Source organism: Felis catus, chromosome C1 (genome assembly GCF_018350175.1).
Source record: "Felis catus isolate Fca126 chromosome C1, F.catus_Fca126_mat1.0, whole genome shotgun sequence".
NCBI lineage: Eukaryota > Metazoa > Chordata > Mammalia > Carnivora > Felidae > Felis > Felis catus.
The window spans coordinates 60,184,992-60,196,277 of NC_058375.1; positions in this window are offsets into that span (position 1 = coordinate 60,184,992).

The following is an 11,286-nucleotide window of genomic DNA, read 5'->3' on the forward strand; positions in this document are numbered from 1 at the left end:
TGAGGCCCTCTACTCCAGATGTTCCCATTCCTGCTTCAAATTCTTGAATAATTTCCCCTTGGGATCTTTCCATGCTAAGCTCTTCCACTTCAATCACCCAGATGTCTTTTTGATTCATAGGAATCATCATGATTCCTCCTACTACACATCATTTTCACATGCCATTTCCTTTTGCTTAGATGCTCTCCCCTTGCCTCTTTAAATTAAGTCCAACTCATCCTTGGATGTCAGCTAAAGTATAACGTCCTCAAGGTAGATTGCCTTGACCTTTCTGACTAGAATAGCCCCTCATATATGTATGGCATACGTCTCGTTCATACCATTTTGCAGAGTTATCCATTTATCTTTATTAGTGAGACTATTTGATTAATATCTCTCTTCCTTCCCAAGGGCAGTTACAAGGTCTTTCTTTTTTTGGAAAAGAACAGAGCCTAACACAAAATAGTAGTTCAATAAGTGTTTGGTGGGTGAATGAGTGACTACATGATGAATTCTTCTTTCAGTCTATGTCACTCATCAAAACATAATACCTTTGTCATGGTAAGAGTTCCATAAGAAGTTGTAGAATTGTGTGCATATATTTAATATATATATTTGCATAACTGAATTATATTTGAAAGAATATAAATATAGGATAGAATCTGTAACTTAGAACAACAGATTTGCAATCCATTCAACTTTATTCATGATTATTTTCAGATTGTTTTGTGTAGCATTTGAACAAGATTCATGGCAATTGGTTTTCTTTTGGATTAAGAAATATGCAGTATTGTCCTTCAACTCATTTATTAGAACATCTGATTAAGGTTGGCTATAGCAGTTTCTGTTTAAATTGAAATGTCACTTTGTTGTCCCTTTTAGACTGACATGAACTGACTAATAATTTACATTTTACATTATATTAAACCCCAAGTTCTTCGAATGAAAAAGCTAGTACTGTCACACTTCTGGAGTGTGGTTTTGATGAGCATATTTTTCCCACTCCCCAGAAAAAAGGAGTTATAAAAATTCAGTATAACATTATTCATTCATCTTGTTTTTGGAGCAGTGTGCATAAGATGGTAACGAAAAAGTTATTTTTTAGGGATGATTCATTTTAGCACATTTTAAAGTAATCATTACTTTGTGACCTTTCATTAATAGAGGAGATGCAGAAACCACAAGCAATAACCACTAATCACTAATTAAAGTCACTGATGGGAGAAATTTGAAAGAAAAGCTGTTTACAATTTGCTTTGAAGAAAATTCAGAAGTGTGGCCGGGCTCTGGTTAAGGTTACACATTTTATCTAGTCCAGGCGATCTAATACCTGAATTGCAGACTCTATATTAATCACCACTTCTAATTAAAACTTGAAAATATAACACTGCCTTTTTATTAAACAAAAATGGGTGTCAATTCCCGCTAATTAAAAAGGAAATTATTATTGCAGGACAGGGTTCCAGGAAGTCCTAAAAAAAATTTGCCAGGTTGATTTTGTAATAAATATTTTAATACAAACATCAATGAAATTATATTAAAGGTTAGAAATGAATGAGCAAAAATATCTTATTCCTTATATAATTATAAAGTAACATTTAATCTTCTGCCTGGTCTTGCTGCCTCCAATATGGTTCTATGAAAGCTCTACTCTCTGTAGCCAGAGTGGTCTTTCTAAATGCCAACTAGATTGTATCTTTTTCTTTTTTGATGTTCTTTGATTCCTCTCCCAGCATTTAGCATTAAGTCCCATGTCTTCAAGTTAAAAATGCTGGCCCCCCCACAATCTAGATAGAACTTGTCTATCATTCCAGCTTTAGTTAAAGCCAGAAACACACATATGCAAAATCTCACCCTCCAGTCACATGCAAGTGAATGTCATTTGTCACATGCTTTATGTTTTCTTTCCCTGATCATTCACATGCCCATTTGTATTCCGTGTAAAGCCCCTCCCTTTCTTCATCAAATTTCTGCACTTTTTTTCCAAAACGTTTTCAAATTAAACTGAATATTATCCAGTTCAAATATTACCTCCTCCAGGATGCTGATTCCTGATGCCCCAGTTCCTTTTAGATTTCCAGAACACTTGACAGTAAAACTCAGTCACAGACTTTGTAACTATAAGCATTGATTTATTTGTCTGCCTCGGGGCAAAACTGCACATACTTTGAGGACTAAATCTTCTTTAATTTGGTATCTGCTGGCCCCTGGTATACTGTATTCTTTTGCTAAATACTTACATATCCAGTGTCATATGCCAGTCCCTTAGCCTGAATCTGCAGACACAAAGATTAAAGACCCCTAGCTTGGAGCTGTAGACACAAAGATTAAAGACTCACAGCCCCCACCCAGATGATTGGATCACCTATAGGCAGAAAAACAGTCAAGATGTAACATTTCTAATTGCTGAGATAAATAAGTCTCAATTTTGAAGACTGGCTAATAGGAAAGCTAAGAACATAATCATGAAACGGTGATGAGAATCACAAATTTTTACAATTTATTATATGGTTAAATGCTTGCATTCTAAATTGGTGACTCCGTTGTACAACTGTAACTTCATGGGCCAAAACTGAAACTCAAACTCTTCTTGGTCTTATACTAATTTCCATCATACATGGCATATGCAGTATTTTATTTGCTGGAATCTTTGGTTTCACGGCTCAGGTCCTATCCAGCCACATTGTTGATGTCTCCTTCCTAGTCTGGCAGTGTTAAGGTTAAAAATGAAGACAGAAGCATTAGTCTGATTTTTCAGTTGGAAACTAAATAGAAAACTTTAGGATTGGTGGTGGAGGCTGAGACTGGTGTTGGGTGGGGACAAAAATAACTTGCGAGGCTAGAGGCAAATGTAACACTTGCTCCTGGCAACTTCCCAAGCCTGCCAGTGGTAGATGTTTATTACATCTCTTAATAGTTTCAGTAGCAAAAGCTTTTGTCCCAGAGTGTGCTGGCAGCTACTCTGTTAATAGAAGGATTACCACTGAAACATCATCTTTCTATTAGGATAACCCCAGGCTGGGGATTTGTCTCCAAAACAAAGGTTCTGCTTCCAGTCCACACTCAAAACGATGTGCAATGCGCTGTATCAAGGAGAGATGATCTTGTTACTCAACTTAAACCTGATGAGGAAAGTACTGTGGGCCTCCTCTGGAGGTTTAGTATGGTCAATTTCCCATCAGTGACTACAGGGGGAAACATTTTATTTTTGCCCGGAAACATTCTCTAAAAGGTTAAAGATGTAATTAACATTGCTCTTAAGAGGATGAAAAGTTGTAATTTGCTGTATCTACTTCAAAATAGTCTTATTATTGTGCAACTCTGATAGCTCTAGATAGAGGTAGTACCTATACAAGTGAGGATATAGATTTTGGTGAAATTGGTCAGTAGTAACTGCCTTTGGCTTGTAAATTTTACAAAAATACCTGTGCACATTTGCTTAAGAATGAAATTGTAATAGAAAAAAAAAACATTAACTCATGTAAAGTACCATGTCAGTGGTGTTTCAGCTGAAACTTTCTGTTGTTTTTGTTTTTCTCTTTGCCCATTTTTGGGTGACAAAGACACATTACTGACATAACATTTTTCTGAGTTACCTCATCCATTCCAAGCTACAAAAGTATCCTAATCAAAGTGCCTGTATGCGGTGTGGCAAGTGGTGCCGTGAGGATACACAGGCAAGTAACTCCACAAATTGGACAGATCTTGAGATGAGGGAAGCTCCATGACACTGAAATCTTATTTAAAAAAAAATCTGGCATTGTTCCTAGAGCTCATGGCTCTGTGCCACTTAATGAAACACTCATGATAGATGAGCAGTCTCCCTGTCATGCCTATAAAGGAATGCTTGATGATTTTATTAACACAGGCAGTGCTGAAACCTCTATTTGATGAACATTCTAATAAGGCTGCCCTCTATGCTAGCAAAAGTTCAGGGAAATAACAAGGAATAACAAATAGATGAAAGAAGACATAGTTTTGATCATAACATCACAACACATTGCAGGTGTCTGACTTAAATAATCATGTGCTCTGAAACAGTATGCAATGTATAGAATTAGGCCCAGAGAAAGAGAAAGTGTGATTTTCAACTTGCAACTGGCAAGGGAACAAGACAATAACCCTTTAAAAACAACATCTTGATTTTGAAAATTTCATATTTGTATTCTGATTTTTTTTTTACTATTTTATGTTAATCAAGAATTCCTTCCCTGGAATTAAGAACCCAAACACAAAATGATCTATTAAAAGTTGCACTTGCTCAATGAGAAACTAACAAGCCAGTGTAGGAATCACTGTAGCATAGATATGGAAATTGTTGTCTAAAGTCCATAAACCATGGGGCGCCTGGGTGGCACAGTCGGTTAAGCGTCCGACTTCAGCCAGGTCACGATCTCGCAGTCCGTGAGTTCGAGCCCCGCGTCAGGCTCTGGGCTGATGGCTCGGAGCCTGGAGCCTGTTTCCGATTCTGTGTCTCCCTCTCTCTCTGCCCCTCCCCCGTTCATGCTCTGTCTCTCTCTGTCCCAAAAATAAATAAAAAACGTTGAAAAAAAATTTTTAAAAATAAAGTCCATAAACCTGTTTAGATGAAAAGCTTAGACTTGGTGGTTAGCTATTAACAAGTAATACTTTGAAAATGAGGGAAGTGCAAATGTGCAAATGACATACTCTTTGTATTTGGCATGCCTTTTTCATTTAGAACTATTAATGTCCTTGTCAATACCACTTCTGCCTACTTCAATATCACCCACCATCTGCTTAGCCCATTACTGCTAATAATCCCTTATGATCTAGTTTAGAAGTCATACATTCTTGGAAGCCTCCCTTAGACCCACAACTGCCTCTTTGACATGCCAATGCTTCCCATCTTACATTGTATTTAAACTGCCTATTTACTTTCTTGCCTCAATGAAATTATGACTTCCTAGAGGACAGAACTGTTGACCGATTTAACATTATAACATAGATTTTATCACCTAACGTAGTATGTTTGAATGGATAAATTAATGAAAGTATACATGAATGTCCGCATTCAGTATGCAAACCAGCCTTGATTTATAAAATCATATTTGAAATACGTTCTGAAATACATGTATTTTGTATATGATAGAATTGAGGTGGAAAGTTTATTTGACTGTTAAACAACCGATCATAATACATTTACTGGATGCAAAAATGGAAAAGGAATAATCATTTGATCCCTCTGAAATATGCAAATACACATATGTTGAAATGAATTTTATATATGTGTATCTGTATTTTTCCACATCTCTGATATAACATAATAGATCTATATCTGTATGCCTGTACCTATGTCTGTATATCTGTATCTATCTAGGTATATAGAGATCTTTTCAACAGCATCTCTGCAACATTAGCATTTATTATACCCCAAAGACTTATGATATATTTACTCTCTTGGACATGGATGTCCAGGAAAAAATGCTAGTAATCTCAGCTCTATAAAAATGAAAATATATTGAACAATATGTTATTTCATACAAAACATATAAGGCTTAAAAGATACACATCTTTAGATATAAATTTTTATTGATTATCCAAGGAAGTCTTGAAAACCAGCTTTAGCCATAATTTGAGAAATTTAATTGTTTCTTTTCTTTGGAGAGAATTCCTGTGTGAACTTCTGTATTTACATATCATTCATTCCAGACCTTACACTGAATTTCAAAGAAAGGTGTTTTTTGTTTGTTTGTTTGTTTTTTAGTAAAAGCTATGAACTCAATTATAAAATATGTAATGTTTTGAGAAAGTACATGGGAGATACAAATTTATGCTACAATAAAAAGTTGGTAAATGTGCATGATACTAAATGCATAAATTAGACTTATGTGTTACACCATACATTTATAAATATATAATTTACAATTCTGCCAATTAAAGAGAAAAGCAATCATCTTTGATAATCAGTTTATGTTCACTGGCTTCTTTTTTTTTTAACTATTACTTTGAATTATTCTTAGAAAATATCTCTTTACTTCTGGATAATATATATTATTGATGTAGTATATGTTTCAAAATATTGTCAGAATAAATATAAAACATGAATCTTAATAAATTGTATATCCAGTATTGTTACATCATGGAAAATAATATCAATTCCACTATAAATTCAAATTATATCTATCTATATCTATCTATCTATTTATCTATCTATCTACATAATCGTACTATTCCAATTTATTACTTCAATTACACATTCTATGAATAAAATGTATTTCCCTCAAGGTAATATGCGAATTCTGATTCAACATTTTATGAACTTAGAAATACTCCTAGTATTAGGCTCATAGAACAATTATTCTTTTAATTGAGACATTAGTCTTTTTTGATGATATCTTTCTTTGCCAATTGTTCAGCATTTATACAAAGGCTCTACTTAAAATTTAAGTTAAAAGTAGTAGACAAAAAAGTATTTAACAAGGTCATTCTTTAAATTTGAAGAGTTCCTGCACTTTGCAATGCATCAAACAGTAATTTGTAACTGACAGTTTTCTTACCTAGAGTGCTTCTCAGTCTAGAGATTGTTCTCCAAAGACAGTCAGCTGGGTAAATGTCAGGAGCTCAAAAAGTAAATTATAGTGCAAACAGCGTTGATATTTCTATGAATGGAAGAAAAGCATATTTATTTTTAAAATGTAGAATTTTATTTAAAACAAGTGAAAACCTTCTATTGTGACCTTTACAAGATTCCAAACAGTGACGAATTTGGTCATTACAAATAACCTTTTCCAGAAAGAGCTTTACCATTCGGGACTTTCATTTGGTAATATATGTGAATTAATTTCCTTTCCACAAAATAACTCATGATATTAAATTTTTTATGAGATATTTTATCCCAGATATTACAGTTTTATACACATTTTAGAAGGGGAAAAAACTAAGGGAGCGAATATATGGTAGTCATTCATTTTAAGTCATGTGGAGGAAATCATTCAGTCATATTCTTTTCTTCCTTCTCTACAGAATGATATTGTATCTGTGTGAACTTTGTCAGGTAATTATTTCTCCCAACATTCATTATAGAGCTTAGTAGAATTCTATTTGGAAGCTTCATTCTAAGGCATTTTGCACCTTAACAAACAGGTTGGAATCTCTGAATGCATTAAGTCATTTGTTTGGAATCTGGTACTACTTTTTACTATATAAATAATATTGTGTATGGTGGTTTAAGGTTATTTCCCAAGTTAGTCTTCACTATTTTTTTTAACTCATGGGGACTCAAAGAGAGTATATACATGAAATATATTTTAGAATATATAAGATTATATAAAAATATAAATTATGAAAATAAATAAAAGAGTAGACAAATATTAGAAGTCCTAAGCAGATTGCATAATAACATCTCCATGCAAATATGGGTTTAGAAAGGCAATGAACTTTCTTAGCCATTGTTTAAAGTGTTAGCCACAAATTCTATCCTTTTTATCCATTTTACATTTCTTTATAACCTTTATATTATTGATATTATATTTGTTTATTTTCTTCTTCCCCTGGAATAAAAGCTTCATTGTTCATGTGTTTCTTTTGTGTAAGTTCATGTAGAATCCCCCAGGAGCTAGACAAGTGACCAGCATATGGTAGCACTAAATAAATATCTATTGAATGAATGGATACATGAATGAATACTAATGCAAGGGCTTAGTGGCTTTGAAACATGATTCACTGTCCATCAACTGATGAATGGATAAAGAAATTGTGGTTTATATACACAATGGAGTACTACGTGGCAATGAGAAAGAATGAAATATGGCCCTTTGTAGCAACATGGATGGAACTGGAGAGTGTTATGCTAAGTGAAATAAGCCATACAGAGAAAGACAGATACCATATGTTTTCACTCTTAGGTGGATCCTGAGAAACTTAACAGAAACCCATGGGGGAGGGGAAGGAAAAAACAAAAAGAGGTTACAGTGGGAGACAGCCAAAGCATAAGAGACTGTTAAAAACGGAGAGCAAACTGAGGGTTGATGGGGGGTGGGAGGGAGGGGAGGGTGGGTGATGGGTATTGAGGAGGGCACCTTTTGGGATGAGCACTGGGTGTTGTATGGAAACCAATTTGACAATAAATTTCATATATTGAAAAAATAAATAAATAAATAAATAAATAAAAGAAACATGACTCACCTTGATAATACATGCTTATATAAATTTGATCTTACACACTGTAAACAAGAATAAACTATCTCTTACTGGGGAGAAAGTTTTAGACACCTATTTAATAACTGCTTTGCAGATAGATTTCTTGTTTGAATCAGTTTTCCCTAATCCAAATCTTCTACACAGATTTGGCTTTCTCTTTGGACCTTATTTCAAAGCCAAGACTCAAGTCTTGGTCACCTGTTTTCTCTGCTTCATGAATTGGCTATTATGTGGTTTGAAGTTGCATAGGGGGATAACGAAGTGGATGAGAGAGACCAAATTTCGTTTTTTGTTTGTTTGTTTTTTTATTTTTACTTATTTATTTATTTTTAATTTTTTTTAATTTTTGTTTTACTTAAATCCCAGTTAGTTAACATATAGTGTAACAATGGTTTCAAGAGTAGAATATAGCGATTCATCACTTACGTGTAACACCCAGTGCTCACCACAACAAGTGCCCTACTTATGCCCATCACCCATTTAGCTCATCCCTCCACCCAATACTCATCCAGCCAGCATAAGAGACTCTTAAATACAGAGAACAATCTGAGGGTTGCTAAAGAGAGACAAAGTTACTGTGAAGGCCCTCTATTCAGAAGTAACCAAGGACAAAAAACATTGAAAAAATAAAATTAGAAAAAAAATGTCCATAGTCTACTTAACTTACACTACATTGCATAAGTGAATTATTTTCTCTTTTAGTATGTTTGGATCCTGAATAGCTGGGAGAAAAGTATACATGCTTTACCTATAAGTGTGTCAAAAAGGACTATGGAAATGACAGAGGCGATAATACAGCCTTTTGTTAATGGTGCTGGACAACCATATTTCCCAGTTTCTTTGTTTCAGAGACAAGCACTCAACTCATGCCTACAGAAAATGTGTCCCTTTATTGGAACACAAAAGATGCATAAAAACATAAAGTATTCTTAATGCTCATTTTGAACAGAGATACTATGGGACTTCAGCTTTACCTTTACCTTACACAAATATCTATTAAGCACCCAACTCATGCCAAGTGCAAAATAAGAAGAGCGAATGAATATGATAGAAATCCTGATTTTAATTCCACACACTTATTTTTTGTAAGTACCTAGACTGTTATAGGCACTACAAAAACCACTGAGGACTTAAAGATAACTACCCTACTGAAATTTGGCATATACCTTCCCTGCCAACTCAAATTCCAGGTTGCAATTCATTTCCACTTTCTCTTCATTTAAATATTATCATTTCTATAATTTAAAAACATTTCTTAGACATGTAATTACCTAATATATTTAATATTGTACTGGTGAAGTATATCAAGGTCACATAGACTGTAATAGTTTTGCTTTTACTATGAATATTTACATCCTGAGTGTATAAATATAACGCAAACTTAAATCAATATACATCTCAAAGAATCAGGTACTTTGTGAGATTTTATGCCTAGAACCATACTCTGATTTGAAATAATATTTTCAGTGAAGATGAGGCATTTATAATATAAAAATGAAAATTCAAAGAGAAGATAATAAGAATGTCTGTGGAAGAATACATGTTTTCAAATTGTTTGACTAGACAACTAGTACAATGGGGTTTAGATTGCAGCTGAAAATAATAGTCACTTCTGGGGCACCTGGGTGGCTCAGTCAGTTAAGCATCTGACTTCAGCTCAGGTCATGATCTCACAGTTTTTGAGTTTGAGCCCCAATTTGGGTTCTGTTCTGACAGCACAGAGCCTGGAGCTTGCTTAGGATTTTGTGTGTGTGTGTGTGTGTGTGTGTGTGTGTGTGTGTGTGTCTGCCCCTCCCCTGCTCACTCTCTCTCTCAAAAATAAATAAATATTTTTTAAAAATTTAAAAACTAATAATAGCCACTACTCAGTGGGAATGTATTTTGTGGCAAGAACTATAATCTATCTCTAATCTTGAAAACAATTTTAGGGAGTATATATTTTTCTTTTTTTTTTTTGAAATTATTTCTTTAATGTGTATTTGTTTTTGAGAGACAGAGAGACAGAATGTGAGCAGGGGAGGGACAGAGTGAGAGGGAGACACAGAATCTGAGGCAGGCTCCAGGCTTTGAGCTGTCAGCACAGAACCAATGTGGGGCTCGAACTTACAAACCATGAGATCATGACCTGAGCTGAAGCTGAACGTTCAAACAACTGAGCCACCAGGCACTCCTGGAGATTATATATTTTTCTTATTTTATATAAGTTGAATGTGGTCTTAGGGAGTTTAAGACTTGCTAGAAATCAGGTACAACTAGAGAGCTGGGGTTTCATTTCTCAGGGTTTCTTCAAGACTTCAAAGTCTTAGCTCTTTCCACTAAATATGCTGACTCTCAATCCTTAATTGATTGAACTAATCAAAAATGACACTTAAGACCAAATTACTTAGAAGTACCCCTTTAAAATCCTCCTTAATAACACTGATCCCACCAATCATAATCTTGCTGTCTAAATACTCCAGAAGTTTTTAGCATCTTTACCTTTTTAGAAATAGTTTGTCTTACAGCATTTTAATTTACTTACTTGTTTTGGCTCCTTTACTAAATTATATTATGGAATACTGACATCAAGTTTCAGCATATATTTAAAAAATAGAACTCTGTATAAATCTTTATCCCTTGGCCAACTCAGCATATCAGAAGGATTTTTACATATTAGCTTATCACAGCAAAACTCATTACTGATTATATAATATTAAAAACCTTCTTCTTTCCAAGATGCCTGGATCACAAAGGTGCCCTAGCTTGCACCTGTCCTAATGACATTATATGTATCTCCTCAAGAAGGAAGGGACATTTTTAATTGATTGTATGTATAGACATACAAATCCCTTGCAATATGAATAGTCTTCCTGTGGTTGGCAGAAAAATGATTCCCTCCTTCCCAAAGATGTAGACATCCTAATCCCTGGAACCTCTGATTATTTTATGTTACCTGGCAAAGCAGAGTTAAGATTGAAGATAGAATTGAGATTGCTAATCAGCTGATTTTGAGAAGGTAATCCTATATTACCAGGGTAGCTCCAAAGAGATTGCAAGAGGGATTCAGAGAGATAACTATGGAAAGTATCCCAGTGAATGTGATAAAGGTTGGATGAGCCATTCTTGCTTTGAATATGGCAGAAGGAGAGCATGAACCAAAAATGCAGG